This window comes from Rissa tridactyla, chromosome 7 (genome assembly GCF_028500815.1).
Source record: "Rissa tridactyla isolate bRisTri1 chromosome 7, bRisTri1.patW.cur.20221130, whole genome shotgun sequence".
NCBI classification, from domain to species: Eukaryota; Metazoa; Chordata; class Aves; order Charadriiformes; family Laridae; genus Rissa; species Rissa tridactyla.
Window position 1 is genome coordinate 13,725,409 of NC_071472.1, and position 24,992 is coordinate 13,750,400.

Here is a 24,992-nt window from a genome sequence, read left to right on the forward strand (position 1 = left end):
CTAAAATTTCAGTAGATTTGTAGCTTTTCGTCTCTCCCTCATTTGTCTGTTCGGGTGGATTATGCTGCTTCCATTGGGTATTGGTGAGATCGACACTGACATAGTACCTTCACCTCTAGAGCTTTTTAAAGAAATAAAAAAATGAATGGTGTGCAGAAAAGTGCCCCAAAAAGAGGCACCGGGAATACAGAAGCCTCTTTTTACAGTTAAGAGATGTGAGAAACTCCCTCTGTCTTTTTGACTTACGGCAGGGCAGGCTGACTAAGTACTGGCAGAAGCGAGAGCAGCACACCATTTCTTCTGGAACGTGCAATAACGTGAAGAGTTTGCAGCCAGCTGAAGAGAGATGCTGCAACTTAAAAATAAAGCATAACTTGTAATGGGAAGGTGATTAACCAAATTACTATGAGATGTGGTGGATTATCTTGGTAACTACTGAGCGGGATCCTTGCTGAAAGGTATGTTTTAGTCATACCAAGGTACTATTTTAAGCAGAAAAAGACATTTCAATAAATAGAAAGAGAAGTGAGAGGCCAAAGGAGAACTTTTGGCTTTAACTTCTCTGAATTACCAAGGTATTAGTGGTTTATGAAGTTTAATATACCTTCCCCAGTGTTCAGTACTGGGAAGAGACCCAAGCACGTACTGGGCCAGATGCTTGAAGTTCGATACTTGATGTTTATTCCTTTTTGCTATATTCAGCAGGTTGATGTTTATTCCTTCCTGCTGTATCCAACACGTCTTATGCTGTTATATTCTTCATAATATCTGAGCATTTCTCTCCGTGATGGTCTCTTTGACCTGTTTCTGGGGAGGGAGGTGCATGTGTGTGTTTTGCCTTGTTGCTTTCCCCTCTTTTGGAGCGGGCTGTGCTTTGCAGTGAGGACGGGGGTATGCGATGGGAGAAATCCACCCTGAGCTTTCTATAAGACATCAGCCCGTTGCAAATACTGGGCTGAATATCTGTCAAAAGCTGAGTCTTTGGGTAATGGTGTTACAGATGTACAGAATTTTGTACTCCACCTCTTGGCAAACACACTCATTAGTCCTCCATTTGGTAAAAAATCCATATATGTGCTGGTAGGAAAAAATGACAAGGGAAAACCTTTTGCTTAATACTCAGAACATGGGAAAGAAACAAGAACACGTGAAAAGTACTTTGGAAACATTTGGATGAGTGGTGTATGAGTGTACATTTGTTAATTTGTGATAATGTATGAGTGTACATTATTACAAAGCACTGCAAACCCTGAACTCACAAGAATGGAAACAAAATCCTAGTTTTGATCATTCTCGGGTATTCCTGAGGTGAAGAGGTAACTTTTTGTTATATACAAATGGCGCATGCCGCTCACCTTCCCAGATGCACCAAGCAAGATTGTCTGAAACTGAACTTGAGGTGAGGAAGTGAAAGAGCTGAGTCCTGCGGTGGAATACAGGGAACACGTGCGACCGGCGCTCTCGGTGGACATCAACACCTACCAGCCCTTGCAGTGGTAGCACAGACTTCATCCCCGTGAATACACATGGGAACAGCTGAAGTGTGGAGCAGTGCAGGCTGGCTCTGCCCTCTGCAAGTGGCTAGTGGTTGGGGCTCCCAGCACGGACAGCTGGGCTGCCATTAGAAGTGGTGCTCTCCTGGGTTTAAAGGCAGGCAGTGCATGCAAAACTGAAGCATCTGCAAAGATGGGTTTTACCAAGACCCTGCTTCTCTGATTTCCGGAACCTTTACCGGACACTTGGGTAGGAAAAAGAGATTCCCTGTAAGAGAGAATTGATGTGAAGGCTTAAAAGGGTGTCAGTGGATCAGGCTCAGAAAATCAGAAATATAAATACTTTATGAACAGTATCTTAAGAAACATTTTTAGTGTTTAAGTTTAGTGTTTAAGTTTAGTGTTTAAGATTGGAATAATTGATTGATATTGGTAGGTAAAACCCATGGGAAGAGGGCAGGCATGCCCAGAGCATTAGGAGAGTGCTCAAACAATTGCCAGTGCTGTGTATGAAGGCCGCAAACACAGACGAATATACTCATGCCGCTGGAAAGGGAGTGAGAGCACAGGGCTGGGAATCACAGGGATGAATGTGCGCACCCCTAATACCATCCGTGGCTGAACACAGGGTCGCATCTGGCTCCCTCCCAAACCAGCAATTGCTGCATGCATACAGCACTCCTCTCTCCCTGTGGCAAGCTCTAGTGACCCCCAGCTCTTCTGCATTTTCCAGAACTGCAATAAATGTATCTCTTAAAATCCCCAATATTGTCTCATATAACCCCAGGCATCCCAGCCCGTGAACTTTTAGAGCAGGGCTTCCTTTTTAAAACTCACAGCAGCTTTCTTTCTGGCACTTTGGGGTTTATATATGGTGCACCCATGGCTATAAGGATCTTGTGTTCTCAGCTGACTGCAGCACAAGTCAGTGAGGAGCATTAATGTCAGCAAAATGCAGCAACAGTCTCCAGCACTTGGTCTCCCTTTGCACTGTGTTCGGCAGCCCCTCCTGGTGCTCTGCTCTCTGTGCCCAAGTTCCCACGACTGTTTCTGGTTCATATCATTGGATGGAAAACCTTCCCTCAGCAAAAAGGCCCTCCCTCGACCATCGTCCTTCAACTCAGTTTTTTGTTCCCAGATGAATTATTGATCTGGTTCTGGTAGCCTTGAGCATTGTTTCCAAACAGCAGAGGCAGAAGCCACTTGGAAAAGCAATGATGAAACCAGAATGATAATTGCTGTTAGTTATAGAGCATTTCTGCTGTCTCAATCAGGCAGGAGCCACTGGGTGGCCAAGGCATGGCTGAGGGGTAGAACTGGTTTCAAGACTGAGAAGTTTGCTCATCTAAAGGTGAGTCAGGTATCTGTGTGGTGCAGATGGGTTATTTGCAACAAATGTCAGTCCATAGACCTGTGTTTTCTTCAACGTGAGAGAAACAGGGTGGTTTCTGAGCTCGCAGGTTGGAGCCTGCCTGAAAATGGTCCTTCTTAACCATTCCCAGTGGGACCATCTCCCTTCCTCACTGCCTCGTCTGTAAGTCTGCTTTTCAGTGGCCTCTACAGAGATCCCTCTCCTGAAATTTTTTAGAGGAACAAATTCTTAACACTGGAAATTACCTGGTTTGCCTTCAGATGCCTTCATGCAGGCTGTGGAAATTTCTTTTTTTTTTTTTTTTTAAATAATAAAGTAAGTTTTCTTTGCAGGACGTATCATTAACTAGCCCGCGCGCTGTGCTGGCCATTACACATGTGCCCTCTTGCCCTCTGCTGGACCCAGTAAACCGTGTGCCCTGAAGCACGTTATTCCTGCAGCTGAATCAATTCATTAACCCATTTTTGAGCGCCAGAATTAGGTTTCCCTGTTCCTTGTCGCCCCGAAGCGCTGGGTAGACGCTGCCTGTGGCTGGGTGCCCTCTCTGAAGCTGAAATGACCCAATGACCCACCAAACAGATTTTTGTCTCCAAAACTGTGTGCAAGAAGCCGGCGTGCGCATGGGCTGCTCAGAAGGTGTTGCATTAGAATCTCTTCCTAATGAACTGTGGGATCTGGGAGTCATGCATTAGGCTAAATCTTTCCAGGAATTTGACTCGAAAGCTTACCGCATTTCCAAGTATAGGACATGCCCATGCAAACGAACAGCTGGGTGTCTGAACTTCTATTTGACTGTATTTATTCTAGATATTTAACGGCCCTCGTTCCTGCAGGGCTCTTCAAAGTCCAGTATAACGTTGGACATGCCGAACGCCGTAAAAAAGACTCATCAATCTTTATGGATTTTTGTCTGGCACTTATAAGTTGGCCCTGTAGACTCAGACCTTTTATGAGCGTACTGTGCCGCTGTTAAACATATATATAAGGACACTGAGGCATGAGGTTTGCATTTGCTTTGCACTGACCCATGCCTGCAAGTGAACCAGTTGTATAAAACACACGTCGATGCTGTATTTTGCTGCTCACCATGACGGTAGGACTCCCACACCCTGCTGAGGCTGGCTGTCACCAGCCCTGCACCCCAAACCTCTGAAACCTGGGGCTGAGACGTGCTAATGGGGAACCAGCCTCCTGCCGTGGAAGGACAGCCCATCTCCTGCTGAGTCTTGCTGCGACACCCGGGCCCCGTCCTCTCCTCGCAGTCGGACTGTTTTTGCCATTCCTGCCCGTCAGCGTACCGCAGCCATCAACATAGACATTCCAGGGGAAGTTGTGCAACTGTCCCCGCTTAATCATTAACTGGGACATTCTGGCTGTTAAATTTTTTATTTATTTCTGTATTTTGTGAGGGGAAGCACTCGTTGGACAGGGCGGGCTGAAACGCATGCAGAGATCTGGTGCTCAGGCGTGCGCTGCAGGCTAATCCTTGCCTTCTACTCCCGATGCAAGCCGCCCCGTGTACGTGAAGCTGAGCGGTGCAAGGCTAACCAGAATTGAAAGTAGGGTTTCCAGTGACCAAGCGAGTGAAACCGGCTGTTACTCATAAGGAGTTCTGGCTTTGCTGTCTGAAAGTCCTGTCTGAGAGCTGCCCCATGCTTGGTGTTGGATGTCCAGTGAGCTGGGTTGGCATGAAGAGCCTGCCCTTGTGATGGGCAAAGCAAAGGCAAGGGGGGGTGAACCACAACCAGAGCCAGGACTTGGGCATCTGCATGTGGAGAGTCAGGCTGTCACAACAAGAACCAAAACTCCACCACAGCGTGAGGATCCCTGGAGCAACACCAGGGTTGGGGAGTTGTGGGAAGGTGAACAGTCACAGGGCTAGTGATGTGCATGGGGTTTTCTCCCTCCAGCACACGGGTTTGTGGCTTTTGCACTGCGGCTCGCTGTGCTGAGCTGGTCCCAGCTCACTCCTGGATGAAGGTGGCTGGTGGGGAGATGACCCCGGCTTCTGCCTTCATCCTCCACCTATGGCTGCATCTTGCTATTCAGCCGGGGCATGTCTTAGTTTGGGTCGTTACTTCAGCCACACAGATTAATTTCAGAGACTTGCAGATTCGCAGCACTGAAATGAGGTAGCTGGATCAGCAGAATGGCAGTCTGAGTCCCTGCTCCCTTCACACGGGGTCTACTGTGTCTCCCCTAAACTCTCCTCTGTGACCCCACCATCAGTTTTTGCAGTGGGTATGTTGAAAGGTGTGAGTGCTAGCAATTAAACCAGGCAGCTTTTCAGCCTGCACTATTGGCTCTAGCTTGCAGGGCCCTGCGAAGTGTGTGAGGATCACTCCTTCCCCCTAACTAGAATGTAGGAGCAGAGGCGAGAGCTGCCCCTGGGGCAGGGCCAGGAGGAGCAATCTGGGTTCCCAACTCTTCTGCCCTGCGCTGTTACCCCTGGGACCAAGAACGGCGCAGTAAGGTTAAAGTAACTTATGTTGCACCCAAAATATACTGAGCAAAGAAAAATTCAGTCTAACAAAGAGTCTCATGCTCTACGCAGAAATATTTGGCTGTTTCTGCTGTTGGTTACAGCCGTGCCACACCATGGCTTCCCAGTGAAGTCACTGAGCCCAGCTGGGTGTAACTGAGGGTGGTGCTCATATTGTCTGGCCTAAATGTCAGCAAGGAACAGCAGTAGTCAAACGAGAAGGATTTCTAAGCATTTCCCTTCTCCTGGTCACACACAGCCCTCATTCTTGGACAGTTGAAGCAAAAGAACAAGAACACAGTTATTTTAGATGGAAAGTACCTAAATGTTTTGTTCTTTGTGCATAGAAACGAACAGAAATGGGCTCTGGGTCTTATAAACGTCAACACCCAGTTTTCTGTGTATATAACCCAGCTGCTAGGAAAGCTTGATGAATTTTAACTCTGCTTTGAGTTTAGGGAATAAACAGGATCCGTGGCTCAGCCCACAGGGTTCCTGACCATGCTCCTGAAGATGTCCAGGCAGGTTTTGGGCATTACCTGTTCCTGGCTGACCACAGTTCTGCTGGGGGTGGACTCCATTGCCCCCCCAGACCCCAGACCTTGTGGGTACTCCTTGGCCACTTTGGTGCAAAATTGGCTCTCTCGGTTGGGGACAGACATCTGCCTCCTCTGGTGACTGCCAGCTTACCACCATATGTTGAGTTACTGTTTTCTTCCACCTTGGCAGCAGATGTGATTCTGCCCTCCTTCACGTGGGGCAAAATCAGTTGGGTTAACTCAGAGCCGTTGCTGAAACTGCTTAATCCAAGTAAGTGGTCATAGTGCTCTTTGGCAGATGGACAGTAACGTGCACCTAGAAGTGTCAACTGCTCCTCTCTGAGGAGATTATCTGTCTGTTTAATCTGGTGGAAACGGTGTGCCCTGACCTAGCTGGTCTTGCACTGGAACAGCTTAGGGAGCGCCCACGTGCCCCGGGTAAACTCTGTCAGCACTAGCACTGGGAGCGAAGAGAGGCGGATGGGCAGTAAATGTCCATGGCCCCTCCTGCTAGACCCAAAGGGATGGTTGCTCTTGGACTTGAAAGGGGACCTGCATGCACATTAGCCACTTCTACATAACTCCTTAATCAGCTTGCAGTTAATCAGCAAATGTCATTCAAACCCAGGTTTTAAATCTAATAATTCATGATAGCTCATTAATCTGAACTCTCACCCACGGAGAAGAGGGGCTTAGTGCAATCCTCATGTCCATTGTGTCAGGCTTCCTGCAGGTGGACTCTGTGCAATCAAACTGCTTGTGTTCAGTGTCCAATGTTTCTCAGCTACTACATCCAGTAGTGACTAGCATAGGTGATAAAGATTTTTGAGAAAAATCCGTAGTCCTAAACCAGTCCTGAGCCTGTGACCCTGAATTTGGGCCAGATATGAAGTCACAGACCTTTCTTTCCTCTCATACAAGTTTGTGAAGGTCATGTGTAGGGCACCGACTCTCCAGCAGTGGTGTAGAGAGCCCTGACACATGCTCGGGGGGAGCTGCTGTCAGATGAAGGTAGGTCTCCAAGCAGTTAAAGATTGGCATATTTACATTGAATGTTTTGCTAATGTTGGTCTTCCAAGAAACTAGCTGTAAAACTTGCTGCAGGACTGCTTCTGCAACTGTGTGCCAGACAGCAACCGAAGCCTGGTGTCCAGGACAGGGGTTCATGAACTGCTGTCTAGGAAACACTTCTGCACTAGGCAAAAGCTTGTTTTTCTGCACTTACTGTCCAGTTTTATTATGAAACATATTCTGAAATACTGTTCCTAACTACACATGATTTAAACCGGATTCCTTCCGGCTGTTTTCATGGTGCTCTGTTAAGACTTGATTTCTCAGTTCTTGACTGCAAATTTGTTATGAGGACCTTGTTATGGAAGGGGAGATTTATATTTTTGGTCTTAACCTGTCCTACCAGTAAGCATTGATACAGTTACATTTTTTTGAAAAGTATGTGCAACTGGACTTAGTTTAAGTTCCTTTTACATAGGATTGAACTCTTCAGGTGTACACGTATTTATAAACTCTAAGTCTATCAGCAGTGGGGAAAAAAAAGGGACAACTTGTACTATCTTCAGTGGACTGGCATGATTATGGGCATACAACTTGTACACGTAGAGAAAATTGCAAAACTACAATTTCCTAAGGTACAAGATGATGTTGATGGGATTTCTTAACCTTGCAGTTGTCATATCTGTTGGGAGCCTGGCTCTGAAGCACTTAGAGCAAAGCCAGGCTCTGTGCAGGTCCACACTGTCCGCAGTACATGCGTTTCTTTAAGCTCTTCTGCAGGTCTCTCCTGCTCCCTTCTGGTGAAGTCTTGAAATCCGAACCACAGAAGATTTTCTCCACATCCCAGTTTGATACCAGGATTGCTCTCAGAAGCTCTATGGTCAATACAGTCCTTGATGCATGGGGTTATATGAAATGGAGGGCAGGGATGAGTGTGCACCATCAGCAAGTAAGTGGAACCATTCATGGGCTCCATTTCTCCTTCCTTTTCAGGGGGGAACCCATAAAGCTTGATGGTAGCCAGTATCTTCTAGAGACTTTTGAGGTCCTCAGAGACTTTCGAGGTCCATACGTGCTAAAGGATCATGTTCTTGCAGTGCTGTAACACCTTATTAATTTCTTTTTCTCTGCTGCTTGGGGCTTGCTCTTCATGACACTTCCTTTGCTTCATTACTCTCTTCCTAATGTTTAAACTCAGGGACTTCCCCACTAACCCAGCAGCCCAGACCTCACAGTAAAGGCACAGAACTGTCCTATTTTCCAACAGTGTAGCTAAATTTGGTATGGGGACAGGTTATGTCTCACAAGAACCAAGAACTTTTGAAGGAACAAAGTACTGCCCATGGCACCTCAGTACCTGGCTGCTTGTCCGCAAGTCAGTGTGCTTATTCCGGACCAAAATTAATTATACTGTTGAATTAAATGAAAGAGCATTTATAAACATGAATGAATTGTGTTTGCAGGTGAAGCTCTTACCTTAACCTGTTTCACATACTATTCAGCTGCTCTGAATAGTTGAAAGAGACCAGTGGGGACCTATGTAGGATAGGGAACTTGGGCACTGAGACCCAACACCAAGCTCATATAGGGTCCTATAAGGAGCCAAAGTCACATAAGGAGCTCCAGGCCCTCTCTAGAGTCATGACCCTGTGACCCAGGCACAGGAATCCTCTAATTGTTTGGGAAAGAGGGCTGTACCGCATTCAGATTCAGGGTCTGTCCCTTGTGTGGCCAATGCCACTGTCCCCACTGGTGGCTGGACCTGGAGGGGTGGCTGGTCGAGCAAACTGTAGGTGCTGCCATGGGTGCACATTGCAGTGCTGCTCTGCTCTGGCGATACGCTAATCCTACACACCTGGCACCAGCTGCAGTTCCCAGGGTGGAAAAAATCAGCTTTATTTGTAACCGAAGTTTTAACCTGCACAAGTGACAACCCTAAACAAAAGGCAGTTAATTACCTAACATTTTTTTTAAAACCCCACCATGTTTAACCTAAACATGCAGCTTTTAGGGGGTGCAACTCATGTATTTAATCATTGAGATTTGACAACAGCAGGCAAATTAGCAGGTCGCAATACAGGAAACCTTTCCAAGAATGTCATTTCTCTGATCCTGTTGCAGGGTTGGGACCTGAGATAGGTGTATTTTGCAAGAATCTACCTATGCTATGGGCCAGCAATAGGTAGGTAAGTTCACATCCAGTGGAGCTGGGCTGGCAAATGTTTCTGTGTAAAGTGCAAGATGATAAAAATCCCTTCATTTGGATGGGTTATATCACTTGGCCTAAACTGTCCCAGCAAGAGGGCTTTTTTTGTAAGCTATCTGCACTTGATTCTTCATGCTGATAGGGTTACATCGGAGAAATTTTTAGAATAGACTACTTTTATCTTCCTACGGACACTCATGTCTCCAGGCATCCGTGGCATGGAATATAAATGGATTATTCATCGTCATTGACCACAGAATGATAGGGGCTGGAAGGGACCTCTGTAGATCACCTACAGTTAAACTTTGCTATGAATTAAAATACCAACCTATTGGCTTTTTACCATCTTCCTGGCTACTAAATGGCTACTGCTCAGCTTACGTGACTCTTTTGTCTTTTTTGCTACATACATATAAACTATATCAACATTTTTATTATGTTCAAAGTGCTCTTCTTCCTCCTTTTCTCATCTTTCTCTTCCTCTCAGCCTCCTTCTAGCTTTTCTTTTCTCATCTAACCTCCCAGAGACTATTACTGTTAAAGGTATAGAAGCTAGATCATCACTAAGAAGATCTGCTGATTTGTGATGTTGGTGTTACAGCCCTTTGCAATTACTTTTCCATTATTGCTTCTCTCTCTACTTATACCACGTCTGAGGGTCTCTGGCTTGCCTTTCAGACCTTGTTTGCTTTTTTTTTTTCTCCCCTTCATTACCTAGTCCTCTGCCTCCTACTCACCTGTGTCCTATCACACACTCACTAGCATTCTCAGTGTCCTCCAGCTGCGCTCAAGTGCTTATAAGGAGCCTGCATCCAGCAGAGATCAATGGCAGGCCTTCAAAGGAGACGGAAAGAAACAGAGCACAAACCCATTTATTTTCTTTCTGAGGTCTACATCTGTAATAAATACTGATGTAAAAAAACCACTAGACTAGCAACAGCCAGGGGGAGGTACTGAAGGAGTTTATTCATAGGTACTAGTTAGTATACCTATGGATTTTCACACTGCCAGCTGATGTTGAATTGTATATTTCTACTTATATCCTTGCCTAGTCCCTCCTTTATTTGTTTTTCATCTTTATAGATTGTAAACTCTCTGAGGTGGAGAATTCACACTTCTGCGTAACACCTAGTAATCTTAATGAGGTACCTATAAGACGAGTATTTAATAATGATGTTATTAAATAAAAACGAGTGTGCAGCTCATGACTCCAGGGCCTCTTTTATCCACAGCTCCATGGCAATTTCACGATGAAAACCTTGTTGGAAGTTGAAGAAACTGAAATGTCTTGGGCTTGGCGCATGACACCAAGAATCTGGAAAACCTTGGAGGCTCTATTGAGAGTAAGTTAAGAAATAAACTACGTTTTTGAATTTCTGGACTTCATGCTGTGCAGCTGGGTTCTTGTGAGACCTGGCTCTCTTGTCTCACATGGGATATCTCGAGCCTTATGAATTCTGCCTAAATTAGCACTGCAGCATGGGTTGTCTTACAGTATAGATCCATGGGCTTTGATAGTCAGGACTGGAAGTTGTCAGTTTTAAGGTTTGTCTTTCCCTCGTACTGGAACTGCTAAGATTTGGGCGACTCTAATTTTGAGTATTGTTCACCACTGACTTTGTCCATTTTCTTCCTGGACTTAATATTTTCTCACTTTAGCTAAGAAGCAACAGGTGGAGATATGGGCAGCTTGGTCTGACACAGAAAGGTTGAGCAGCCAGGCACACACAGCCATTAGTGATCCCTTGTGGTTAATGAGACCAGATCCTTGGGGGGTCCTGAGTCTTGCTGAAGGTCTGGGCAGAGACGTCTTACTGTAGGGACTCATCGTGTCCAGGCAGGGCTTGCAACAGCTTGCCTTCTCCATGCATTGGAATATGCTGGCTTTTGGCTTGAGAAAGAACAAGAAGGGGGTTAACATACGAGGCTTTTTCCATGTTGTTTAGATTCTGATGTGTCCTATCCAAAATTTTAATAGAAAGCTTTCTTCTCTATCCCTATGGGCCAGATACTCAGCTGGTGTAAACGCAAATGCCACTGCTGCTGTGTTCTTTGACGCAAGGTTAGGGCTTAGCTCATGGTGGTGTTGTGTCTGGGAATATTTTTATCCTTTAGAGATATTTACCCCCTCTCCCCGTCTGTCTCCTCAAGGATTCTTTCTTCTCGGCAAACATATTCCTCTGACTGGAACATATGGGAAAAGTATTTTCTTCCATTCCTTCACCACTCAAAAATGGTCAAATCAATTTGGCTAAAATTAAAACCTTTTGGGTTGAATCTTAGCCTAGAAAACTTCATCTCCCAAAGGAATCCTTAAAGAAAGTTGCGAGTAATTTCCGAAAAAGATTGAGTTGGCTTGGAAAAGAAAGCTGGGGCAGAAACCAATTGGAAAAGCCCTTTGACTTTGGTAGCAGTCGCATCCGTGTCTTCTAGTGTGCAAATCTCACTTTGATTGTCACAAGAGAAGTAATGGTGGCTGCTGAATTCTGTAGTTCTGTAGAGTCAGCGTGGTAGTCAGATCCAGTGGCCATTGCATGCCCTTCTCCACGTTGTTTTTCATCTGTGTAGGTCTTTGTGCTTCTGCTTTTGGCTGGGAATGTAAATGACTAAGTATTTGGTACCAGACCTTACAGACGTAAGAAGGTCAAATAGCTTGGACAACCTTTCCAAGTTTTGGATTGTTTAACCCAATCCTTTGAGATTCACCCAAAGTTATATAAAAAGTTGGCATTTTTGTGGATGAAATAGTGAAGGGCACCTTGATGAAGGAGCAAGAGGACTCATTTCTTGCACTAAAACTAGTAAAACTGAGCTGGTTTGTCCTAATTATGTGAATAATGTCCCGATAACTGTCCTTCCAACTCAAGAATAATTTTATTCTTTAATTTTCTTGGATATTGCATTGATTCAGGGTAACCTCTACACTTGGACTTGTACCAGTTACAGTAGTGGGTGAATCACTTGTAATTTGATGAATTCAGTGCGGGAAAGAGCTAGCATGTGGTTGCAGCCAGGTGAAGAACATTATCTGATTTGGGGTGGATGATTAGGACTTTTTGTCCAAAGTGATTCATCCAAGGAGAGAACCCGCCCAAGGAATGAGAGTTGCTCACACCAGATGAACTCTCAATCCCTGTAGCACATCTGATATCTGTGTTATACACATATTTCTAGCGCTTTATATCGAGGAAATAGGACTGGCAACTTGTATGAAATGTCTGTATCACAATAGCATTAGTTTCTTAGTAGCACTAGTGTCTTTGTTACATGCATTAGCACAGGTAGGACTGAAGTCTGGTAAAGTCTGATTTCTTATGTGCCTTCAAAGCCTCCACAACAAACCCATAGTCGTTATGATTAGAGCAATTCCTTGTAGCTTATCCATCAGGGACTTAGGTAAAGAGCATTGCTTGGAGCTGAAACAAGTGCTTTATTTGACTGTCTTCGTGATGAGTAGAATTCCTATCAGAATATCTAAGTGATAACTTCTGCTGTTTACGCATCAGACTTTACCTTTTGCAGATGTCCTTGCTCCTTTTAGCACTTGGAGCACGTTATCTTATACTATGGCCCAGTTTTTGCCACCACATACTGTAGCACATACCAGAGTCAGGCAAGACAAGAAAAAAAAAAAAAAGAGCCTTCTGGTAAATCCTATTTGTTCCCCTAAATGCCATTGTTCCACAATACACATATCTTGAGGGTTGGTTTTACAGAGAATGAGACACCCTCTGCAGGGTACACTTACTGTCTTTGCACCCATCCCCTGCTTTGCGCTCTGTATGTCGCTCAATATATTGATGAAAATGTCACTATCGCAGGTGCTGGGTACTCTGATCCGCCTCTTTGCTGATAAAGAAACATTATCCTGAGACTGAATATCAGTCTCTTGAAAATGCAACCTCTCTAGATTAGCTGGGGGTATTTTAATTGTCTGTGGACTGTAAGACAGAACGATACAGACAGAACAGGACCAGGAGTCTGAAGTCCATCTCTCAGCTCCAAGAACTGGCCTGTTGGATGTCTTTGAGCTATCTGCTTGGCAATGTGTGCCTTGAGGCCATCCGCATTTGCTGTGCAACCAGCCAGTGACCCGTGCCTGAGGCATCACCCAGGGCATGCGTGTTCTCATCCACCCAGGCACACACAGCAGCTTATTGTGCCCCCGGGCAAAGGCATCTGGGCTTTCTACAGCTGCTCAAACCTGCTCTTTCAAACCAGGATAGGCATGACCTCCCTTTCTCATCTTTTCCCATCTGTCAATCGGGAACTGTGATACTGACCTCCTTTATTAGGTATTTTGACATATGCTGAAGGGCTTTTTTCCTTCTGTCAGGAATCCTAACCATGCAGAAAGATCTCTGGTTCTTTTGCTGGGCTGACAGCAAAGAAAATACTGTCAGGGAGCAAAAGGATGATCTCTGGCTATCCAAATGCGATCTTAGTAGGAGATAGACATTATGGATAGATAGATGTTTTGGGGTGAACATGGAGTAGCTGTTGTAGACAAGGTGATACACCTCAGAAGTGTGTGTCGATGCTCTTCCTGCCCTCGTGTCTCCCAAAAACTTTGCTGAGTGGTGTATGTGAGGACTCACGTGTTCATGCAAATTTAAAGATTTACTCTACATTAAAATTGAAAAAGAGATTCTTCAGGTCATTGCTTCCTTACAGGACCTGTAGCCTTAGTGCTTCATGCATCTTTTTGTTCACTCACATTTCTTTTCATAATGCCCACTAAATACTGAATTTCTGTTACAAACGTTACAAAGAAAGCAGTGCTGCAAGAAGGTTATTATCGGGCACAGCAGACTGATAAGGACAAAGGCTCCTGATTTCAGGCTAAACAGGCTACAGAGCAACACAAAGGTGTCCCTGAGGACGCAGACCTGAACAGAAGCTGGATTCCAACAGGATCAATGAAGGGCGGGTGCTTGTGTTGTAGCTCTTGTGTCCATTCTGGTGTTAAATAATCTTTGGTTGTGCTTATTGATATTAAGTTCTTCTAGCTTTCTTGTGTTTAAAACAATTTCCAAAATTCTGTCAAAACATTCTAGCAACTTTTTGTAATTAGCTAGTTCCTGAATTTTGTACTTGCTTCCTTAGTTCAGCTTTTCATTTGCTGACACTTCTAATTCTGGGGTAGGAGGTGCAGAATCTGGGTTAGCTCTTTATCTACAAGAAAACGTTCTTGGTTCGCTGTAATTTAGGAATAAGGTGGGGAAAAAGGCAGGACATTTCCAGGAAGCTGGAGCTAAAGGTGAGGAAACTGCATCACCAAGAAGAGCTGGAGGTGACACAACATCTACATGAGTTAAACTGGAAGGGGTGACCGTGGTCCAGAATGGCACTGCTTTGAGCCAGGGTGTGAACTGCTGCTGGACCTGCTAGTGTTCAGGAAGAGAGGGAACAGGATTAGGCTGATGTCTCCTTGGAGTGAGTCAGAGTTGTCTCTTATAGGAGAGCAGAGGAATGGTTCCTGCTAAGGGTCATGGAAAGTGAATGTTGGCCTGAAATGTCCATTGCGTTGAATCTTGGTTGCTCTCAAATCAAACCTTGCCTGGACTCAGTCCATGAACTTCAGCACCTGATGGAGATGGGAGGAGGCAGCTTTGTGTGCAGGGCACATGTGCAAAGAGGGGGCAAAAGCAAACTACTGCCATTGTCCCCACCTTTGCTTAATGCAAAATGCCAGGTGCATTGCTGGATGGATTTGCTGTCTGCTTAACTGGGAGATGGGCATAGGAGGTGCAGCAGGCTTGTTCCTCAGCTCAGTTTGTGTGGCACTTGGGCGGCATTATGCTTTCAGGGGAAATCCAAACTGAGCTTTCTGCAGGTGAGGACATTTCTTTGTGCAGGAATCCCAGGTGTGGGAAGATGAGACCTGCTGCCTGGATTTTCCTGCATGTCCCATTGAAGCTGGATGGATCCACCGTGATTAAAGGATGAGCCATCTGCTTGTAGGCTCAAAGGGATATTTAGTTCCGTATTTGGCTCAGTAGGTCTGAAAATAGGTAGTTAATTTGGATTAAATTTCACAATGATATTTAGGTCCCTAAATAGGAATTTGGGTGTACTGATAAGAATTAGGACCTCAAACAGCTTCAAGGTCTCACTGTGAATCTGTGATGCAACTGTGTCTTGAAATTAGGAGGTTTCTTCACCCCATTAGGCAATTTGATAGGACCAACCATATTAAGAATTTTAATACATTGAGGGAAGGTGGTAACACAGTGAAAGATTTCTTATGGCTCAAGCAAAAGCATCCAAGTAGTCTGTCTCTCTCTCCCGCCCTCTCTTTACTTGATGTACCCAGATGGCCACGTAGTAAGTGCACTGTAAAAGACTGAGCCATAGCCTCCCTTTGCTGATCTCAGCAAGGTCTGGCTTGCTTGCTCTGTTTGCTCTGGATTTCCTCAGGCACAGCCAGCGTGCACAGTTCTGCTTCTGACCACTGCTGTGATCTGAAGTCATGTGGGATGTTTCACTTGCTGAGCCACCTCCAAACCCCAAACTTCAAACAATGCTCTGGCTGGAAATCTCAGCCTTCGAACGTGGGTTGTGCTAGCTGAGAGCACATATAGAACAAGGAGGCTATTGCCAAGCACGATGCAGTCCCAAGGAATACACTGAATTTGGTTAGATAAATGGATGATGTAACCGAACCAGTTAACACCAGTTGAGGGCTTGGGTCTCCGTGCTTCAAGGAGAATGCAGTCAGTTTAGAATGTGGAGCCTTCCCTTGGCATTTTTTTGCCAGTTTTCCTGGCTCTTTACAGCTTTCCCTCCAACACCGGATACTTTTTATCATACCCTGTGGGGTAAACAGTTCTACACTGCAACATGACTTTCATGTCCCCAGGTTTCGCTGGAGGGAGTGTTTCTCCTCAGTCCCCCCTGCACAGCAAAGTAACCTGTATTGTTTGCAGAGATACAAAAACCAGGAGGAACGAGAGAATCGGGGAATTCTCAGCACCGATCCCTGGTGCACAAGCTAGGGATGTTGCCCCCTCAGCAGCCCCCTCTCAGTACCTGCCATCCCCATCCTCCACAGGAGCCACCATAAGAAGCAGTATTTTAGGGGAAGAAGGTACACTGAAAGCCGTCTCCCTGCCGATACTCCTCAAGCGATGTCAGTGCTGGAACATATGGTTAAGTGAAGGCCAGCAGTGAATGATTTGCCAGCTGGGGACAGAGCAGTGTCTGGCAATGGACAGGCTCTACTCCCCTCTTTGTTTATTCGGGGTGTGGGGGCTGTTTAGCTCAACGGAACTTGTCTCATACTCTGCACTTGTGCCGTGCCTGCTGCGGGGCAGGCTATTATATGAAGTAATTATTCTGGGGACACCATTCAGTGGACAGAAATTAGGGATCAGGATTTCCTGAGAGGGAGTCCACATACACAGGTCATAAAACGGCAAGTAGGCTTGTAAGATTGACTTCAATAAACAGGTCAGTAGAGTGACAACAGGTCCTCACAGACAATATTATGGGCTGCTCCTTGTGGGCATCACAGGGGAAAAAAAGGCACTTTTCTTCTAACACAAAATTTATGTTGAGTCCAAAGCCATCCTCCTCTTGTCCCTCTGCTCAACTTTAGCATAAATTGACTGATGTATTCATGTGAACTTAGAAAACGTAAAGGCTGTTGTACTCCATGTGGCTGATTGAATCAACGGGACATCTCTCCTCTTCGGAGGTGTGTGGGAGCAAGATCAGTCTGTGCTGTACAGGGTTTTTGGGGGTACCTAAGCTAGCATGGAGCAGACGGGTACATCCATGTCTCTTAGAACAACACCTTGCAGAGATACCAGCTCAGGTGCCTGGAGTGTCATGAGAAGCACAGTTAATTATACAGGGTTTAATTAAGGATGACCTGACTGTGTGACATGTCAATTAGGGATGTGTGGCATTCCCAGACTGGGAAAGGCTTATTGCTCTAATGACAACAGTTCCTGCATAAAAATAGGTTTGGCATATACTGAGAGCTATACGCATTTACGACTACTGAGAGAGATGTCCTGTGTTTTTGGGCTGCAGAGCTGGAATTTGTTAAGGCCTGGAGTTGTTCAGCTGAAATGAAGGAGAAGAAGGGAAAATTGCACCTCTTGGCCCTAATTATTTCAATGTTCTTCATAAACTTCATAATAAATTTCAATGAATACTCTCAAACTCAGGATGAGCAAATCCTCCATGCTCAGATGACCTGCTGTTTCACTGAGCTTTTGGATCAGGCATTTGAGTCAAGGAAGGCTCCTGCTGTCTTTACGGGCTTTGTTTAAACCTCAGATCCTCTGAAAGCAGCAAGCTTACGCTGAACCTTTGACTGCTGAACATGGTATTTACATCTCTCACATCCACAGAAAGCTGCACATGCCTGCACTTACTCAGCCAGAGAAAGACCTGAAAATCCCCATTCCATTCAAAGGACAGAGAGAGATTTGCCTTCCATTCCTCTGCCAGGAATTCTTAGTCAAATCCTATGGAAAATAGTCCTATCTGAGCAGTAAATCTCAGATGCTTCTGCATGTTTATTCTCTATTTCCATCTCATTGGCCTGAGTTCATTTTTAACCTTTGATTAGAGCAGCTATGTAGTGGAGGCAGGCTGGGTGGGGTATGGTTTTTGGTTTTGTTTTTTTTTTCTTCCTAACTCTTTTTTGTTGTTTTTTTTTTTTTTTTTTTTTAAAGCCATCTAGAAAAAGAGCAGGGCAGATGGTGATAGAAAGATTGGCTTTGCTTAGCAGTGCAAATAAGGGGTCCCTCCTTCCTCCCCTCCCCTGAAAGGTTAGACTGGAACCAACTGACCTGGTTCTGCCTGAGCCAGCTCCGGAGAGATGATAACAGCCAAGGGTGAAAACAAATGAAATACCTGCATGGTTGTAGTTTGCAACAAAGCCCTACAACTGTTTGTGTCAAATCAAGACCAGCCCATTCCTCATCTGACCGAAGGAATTTATTGTATTTTATGCAGCGCTTGCTCTTTGATCTCTGATCTTCAGGGTATCGGTTGAATTTCTGGCCCCTGTTCACCTTTAAGTGGGCTCCTGAAATGGGACCTGAATTGAGTCCAGTGCAATAACTAGACATGGGTAGCTGCCATGGAGTGATGCCTTTGAAATTCCTGCAGTTTGCATTTTGGGATATGTACTGGAGGCCCAGATCTGACTTTAAAGTACTTCCTTGCTTCCTCCAGATATGAAAAATTTAAGTTATTCCCTACTATAACACAGTGGTCCTGGCCAAACGTGGGTTCGGTCAATGTACAGAGGGGCAGTGCCGCTTGTCGGCCCTGCAGCCAGGCTGCCTGCCCGCCTCCTGTCTTAGCAGCTGGTGCCTGTGGGCTCTTCATGAACAGCAATCAGCTCTCTGTAACACCCCCAGGAATGAGGTACTTTCCTTTCTGTGACTGCAGCTGTATGGGGAAATACCTTTACACTGTAAGTCAATCGATTTGCCGTTGTGTGTTTTCCAAGGGAAGCCTGCACGGGGGACAGCTGCTCCCCTGTCTGAATGCTGCTCTCGGTTCTGATTCAGAGACGGCATTTCAGGGGCAGGAGCTGGTTCCTAATTCCAAATTTGCATGTTATAATTTCAGTCAGATTTATCTCCAATACCCTAAAAGCCATTGATAAATAACTTGAACCCCAAACTATGTTTAGCCAGAGGCTCTACAATCAACCCGGTGCTCGCTCTAGTGACCTGATCCTTCCTGGGGGAAAATTTATGGCTTCCCCATGTAGGTCCTGGCCCCTTCCCATCTTGCACCAAGAAAGAAGTAGCTGGGACAGTTTGATGCTACCAGAGCAGTTTATGTTCCTGGGAGACTTCTTTGGAATAAGGCAGGACAGGTAGCAGGGCACAGGCACAGTGAACCACAGTGGATGCAATTTATATTAAATCTGGCTGTCGTCTCAGATTTTGGCTCTGCACTACCTCCCATGAGATCACAGAATGGTTTGGGTTGGAAGGGACCTTTAAAGGTCATGTAGTCCAACCCCTGCAATGAGCAGGGACATCTTCAACTAGCTCTGTTGGAGGGGCTGATTTGGAGACAGGGTGCCAGGCAGACTTCCAGTTGTAGATGCAGGTTTTGACCTCTGCCAGGTGATAACTCTGTGTATTATCTAACCACAGGCAATTGCTTTCCTGGCAACCTATTTACTCTAAGCAATATTGCTACCTTCTGCAGAAGCTCTTGAGGTCTTCAGCACTTCCCTTGTGCCAGTGGGGATGTGACATACATAACCGAATCAGTGTCTCCTGCCTACACTGTGCTAGCTGTCCTTCCCTGGAGCAGCCACCCATCCCCTGGAGATGTCACTCAGACACTGATAGGTGACAGGGCAGTGGCAAATGGCACAGTTAGTGAAAAGCTGCAAAACCGAAGTAGGAGACCTAGCATGTCTTTCAGTGGTTATCATGCAGAGTTTGTGAACAATGCGGCATTAAACTCCCCAAGAATTAAAGGTCAACAAAGCAATAGCATACTCCAATTTGTTGGATGGCTCTGAGGCATGGACTTGCTATTGACAAATATTTGGTGCATTCAAGAGAGATTTCACCAATGCCATCTGTGCATCAAACCACACATCAGATGGTAGGGCAGAATTTGTATGATGTTTTGGAGCATGCAAGCATCCCAGGCCTGGCAACTGTGATTAGCGCTGCTCTGGTGGCCTCCAAAGGCAGACAATAGGACAAGCCCGGCAACACTCCTTTGGTGACCTAAAAGATGTAAAATTGACAACACCAAGTGACAACTGCTGATAACAAGCAGTTCATGCTGGTGCCAGACCATTCAAGTTGGAGCATCTCCGTTTGCAGTGTGATGCTGAGCTGGGAAAAGAGGCAGCATGAAAATATGGAAATTCTGCCAGTCAGTAGCCGCTATGGAAGAAATCCCATTTACAAACAGAGCTTTATTTGCAAGGCATGCTGCTGTCACCAGCAACTTTGGTGCAGCCATGACTACTAGGGTAGTAAAGTTTCCCTATAGAGCGGACCATTCTTTATCTCAGCTGATGAGCTAAAAAAAAAAAAAGCTTAGGAGTTATTACCCCACTAATTGTTTATAACAGCATTTCTATATATCTCCCTTAACCTCCTGCAGGGGAACGTGTGTATTGATTAGTATGAACTTTCAGCTGTCCTTCTGAACACAAATTAAAGGCAGGACCTTTGATGTGATGAAGGTGAGTGTACCACTGTCACCCTTTCCTTGCACCTGCGTTTCCCCGTTGGGCTCCATTTATCTCCCCTCCTGATAATGCGGTGTCTGGGAAAGGGTCGGCCAGACGTGTTCATTCTTTACATAACTCGCTGGTCTCCGACTCATTTGCTTGGATGTGTCAATATGACTTCCAGATGTTGCGACAGACCAAGTAAACCACGTTTTGTAGCCAGCTCATTCTGTAGGCAGACAAGACAAGATGGAGAGGATTTTTGCAATAGGATTTTCCTCGTGCTGACAGAGGAATCCTGTGGGATTTAAAAATGCGTAGAAATCTCATTCCTAGTAATTTTTCTGCACCAGCTGGAGGGTGGTTGGTAAAGGAAATATGTACAGGTTCTTCTTTTAGTTCACTCACTCCTGCTGCTTTGAGTACAGGTATAGTTTCCTTGGCAGATGATATAAGCTTTGCATATGGCACTTTTGAAAAGGAGCCTCTTTTTCTAGCCAGGCATGTACAGGAAATACATAACTTTCTGGGCTTTATTAAAAACACTGGTTTTAATAACTTTTCTAGTGTGACTGATGGGAAGGAAAAACTCTATAGTCACACAGCAGAGGATTCCAAACTGTCTGCGTTTGGAGATTTATGTAGTAGTTAACATGGAGCTGTTTCAGCAACCATTGTGAAAAACAGTGATGAACTGCAGTCAAGATTCAGAAGCCATCAAACAAGTCTGCCCTAGTACTCAAGGGATGGCCATCAAATAATGTAAAAAGCAGTGAAAGTCAGGACAAAAAAATCTTCTAATGCAGAAGTTCAGAGCTGGGGAAAAAAGATTCCCCAGACTCCCTCATGGCTACAGGGGCAGGGATGCTGCAGAAGACCATTGGAGCTTGGGTCTTATCCTTAGAGGAACTGGGGTGTTACGGTGACAAAGAGCTTTTAAATTCAATTTCACGTGGCCTAAGACTAAAGACAAATTTGTGGGGTAATCTCAGGGAGATGAATACATTTCCATATATAGATAAGTGACCAGTTCGTCCTCTGATGTAAATGAGCATGGGTCCGTTATCTCGATGGTAATGGATATATTCCAATGTAGTGACCTGGCATAGAAGATTCAGAAATGTGCAAAGTCTGCTTTTCAACTCTAGAGTGGCACCCATGTAACTCAACTGGCCTTATTTGGCTCTGCTGGCATTAACCCCGTTAAGTACTTTGCATTTCATCTGTAAACAGCTTTTGGTCCTCCATCAGTTCCTTTCCCATACATGGATTTTTTTCATGTACCCTTCACATCGTTGAAACAACGATGCAAACAACAAACAGAAGAAACACAGAAACCGGGGACTGTGTAAAGCTCAAGGGCTGCAACAGTTTTACTTACACCCATCTCTTTGGAGGAGACCAATCTGCACCAAAAAAAGTAAAATTATCCAAAGAACATAATATAAATATTTGAGCTCACATAAAAAGAGGATATGTGTTTTTAATAATGGAAGAGCTATAAGACATATGTGCCAGATTCTCAGCTGGAGTAACTGAGTGCAGCTACACTGATTTACACCAGCTGAAGATCTGCCCGGATGTTCAGAGAAGGATGGATGGAGAAATCTTCCAGTTACATGCAAGTTAGATTGACAATTACTTCCCAAGCTCAATAGCTCTTCAGAGATGTAAAAGTATCTTGTAAGCCATCCAGATATGAATGTCAAATTCCCATTATTTTCCATGGATTGTAGACTCACTCTGCAATAACATGGGTGAAGGCCACACGAATGCTGTAAGCCTACTGAGATATCTACATCCAACTCTGAAAACAGGATCTGAGAAGGATCCATGGGCAGGTGTGGGTTGGGCACACACTTTTTCTGGAGACTTGCATTTTTGTTGTGCCATTGTAAATGCTGGAAGGTAATATGCAGGTGGGAAGGGAGGCAGAGCAAGGTCAGGCTGGAGACTGTCTGACTTGTCTAACTGGGCTGAGGGAAGGAAAGGGCAGGGCAGAACCATCACCGCGGGGAAAAGGAGAGAGAAAAACACGTTTGGCTTGGTCATACCCTCTGAGGAGCCTTCCCTCGGCTCTGGGGCAAGGCCTCCTCAGCCTTGCTGAATGGGGAATCGCCTGCAACCCTGGGAATTACAAAGGGCAAGTGGAAAGAGTTAGCACATGCCATTGCTGCTCTGTGGAAATGTTTGCTTAGAAAAGCTTGAGATTGTGCTGAGATACCAAGGTGAGAGGAGCGTGAGATCAGATAAAAAATGAAGCCTCGACCCTCACAACTTCAGGAATTTCGATGCCCTGTTGTTAGCTGTAGCTGGATGAGGACAGCACATGTCCCTTGCTGGAAGGCATCCTGCAGAAGTACCACCACATGTGCCTGTGCCACTTTTACCCAGGTCACTTGCATTGTAGTGGGTACCGTGCTTTTCTCTGGGCAGTCCCCTGCTTTAGGAAATGTCACTCGTGGTGCCTTTCCCCTTTAATGAGACAAGATTTGCAACAGCAGGTGACTCACTGCTAAAGCTCTCACTTGTCTGATGTCTTCTGTGCATTTCAAGGTGAATAACACATTCTGGGACCTGTGTGAAGCAACAGCACTTTCTCTGCCTGTAGAGAACAGGGAGAGGGATGTCACAGCCTGTAATGTTGTATCTCGGATGCCTGAGAAGCTTTTTAGAGTCCCAGAAGCCCTGGCAGAGTGAAAACATGTGGTGCCTTTGAGCTGAGGGCATACAGATTCTTGCAAGCTTTGGCCTGGCAGTTCAGCGTCTTTTGGGGCAAAATTTGGGCTCCCCAGTACCACGTCTTGTGGGAGAAAGCATGTAATGAATACAACGAAAGTCTTCACATTTTTACCCAATTTATCTGGTATTTCCAGGAACAATAGTTACCCTCAACAATTTCCAAAGGCTTCTGCACGTGATGAATCATAAGGTTATGCTTAGAGATGGCGTAGCTGATTTTACGTGGTGCACCCAGTAACCAGCCTGCTGGAGGACTTCTCCTTGGCTCGTAGGCTTCACCTCTTGACCTCCTTTTCAAGCAGGAGTTAAACTATAACTAAATTGCTTTGCAGGTTGGTACAAACGGAGCCTGGGGCGCTCTTTGCATTTTCTTCAATTAAAACAGAGAGTAGAAGCACTTTGGACAGTGGACCAAATCTCAGAGAGACGTGGCGTGGCCAGAAAAGCAGCTCTGCTGGCTGGACCTATACGCTCTGGCTATGGATCTCACGGATTAGAGATAAGGAATACAGGTTATTTCCAACTGTTCTCTGCAGGTACTGGGGTGGCCCTCCAAAACTTTTCATGTTGGATAGATTTTACTTCAAAAGTGGTCAGGAACTAGTTTGTGCTTTCCACATTTCCACAGCACCGGTCCCAGGGAGGACACTGCCTGTGATGCAGGACTTCTAGGTTCTAGCACAATATATAGACTAACAACGTGAATATTTGCATTAAGATGCTGTATATAAGGCTTGACTGAGAGCAGTTGAGGGAGAAGAGGAAAGAAAAGCCCAGAAAGAGAGAGAGCGATGCCCAAGGGCACTGTGTAGCTTTGGGTTCCCTATGTTTCTCTCCCACAAATCCGGTCAATCTCTGTTTTTTTGTTGTCTGTTTGCAGGACAGGCTTAATTACAAAAAAAAACAAAACCAAAAAGCTTTTGTCCACACTGACTTGCTATGATGTTTTTTTTCTCCGGTGGAAAGCAGCTGTGGTGATGTGACAATACAGGTTTACACCACTCAAAGTACATTTCTTCCTCCTGTTATTTTTTTTTCCCATGAGTACAACTGCAGAGAGATATACATTGGTTTTCACTCTAATTACACCTCTGCATGGAACGAGCTAAGCCCATTAGCCCGACTGTCCCTCCCTCCTCCGCACACCTCTTGAAACAAACTTGTTCAAACGATGTGGCAAAACATTGCGCATTCCCCTGAACACTGAAGACCTGGTCGAGAGGGGTCACTTTGGTTCTGCTGATATCGTGTGGCTGGAGGGAAGTTTTTTCAGGTTTGGTTCGTTTCAGGAAACATGTTGATCTTGGCAAGCTTTTGCCTGTGCAATGGAGAGAGGCAGAGTGTGTGAAAACATTAGCGTTTGCAGAATAGCTTTGCTGCTTGTGAGCACCTGCGACTACAATGCGTGGGCAGCAGGTCCTGGGCTTCCCAGTCAGATCCTGACTCCAGCACCTCCACCGCTCTGGCTGGTGGAGAGCCCACCGTGAGCTACGGACCTTCCACTACACGTGGAGACCAAGTGACTGCAGTCAGACGGGGAGACCTGGGTGTGAGAGGCACCGAAACTTGCAATTCCTTTTTCTCCTGACTATTGCGACAGTAGCAAAAGATCACGTGAACAAATAACTTCATTTATTATGAGAGAGATGGTAGAAAACTCAAGAAGCCTATGAAAAATTGGTGGGGAGGCATTCTGCTCTGCCCAGAAATAGCATCTGCATTTGTGCTCCTTATTGAAATAACATTTCTGGCTGGAATGCTGGCAGCTCAGCTCAGGCCCCAACTTTTCCTTTTCTTCTGCGTTACTGTCTGCTGTGATGTTACCATGCAAAAGCCTGCCCAGCTGTTGGTAACAGGGAAAATGTCCTGCAGGATTTTGGAAAACATCTGTGCTTTTCTTCACTCAAGCTTCTAAAATGGCTGTGCAGCACCAGCCCTGAGTGTTACACAGATGTCTACGTTCTG

General features: G+C 45.4%; 1 long non-coding RNA gene across 8 annotated transcripts in view; it reads left to right on the top strand.

The window, feature by feature from the left end:
• Positions 1–24,992, top strand: part of LOC128912747 (uncharacterized) — an 81,562-nt gene that overhangs the window by 25,104 nt on the left and 31,466 nt on the right. For 5 of the 8 annotated variants that reach the window (XR_008467748.1, XR_008467747.1, XR_008467750.1 and 2 more), the window contains exon 2: positions 10,336–10,446. This is a non-coding gene — a long non-coding RNA (uncharacterized LOC128912747). Of the gene's footprint in view, positions 1–251; positions 459–663; positions 2,845–6,907; positions 7,847–10,335; positions 10,447–24,992 lie in introns of those variants that run through there. The other 3 variants (XR_008467752.1, XR_008467753.1, XR_008467749.1) reach the window with 3 other exon arrangements.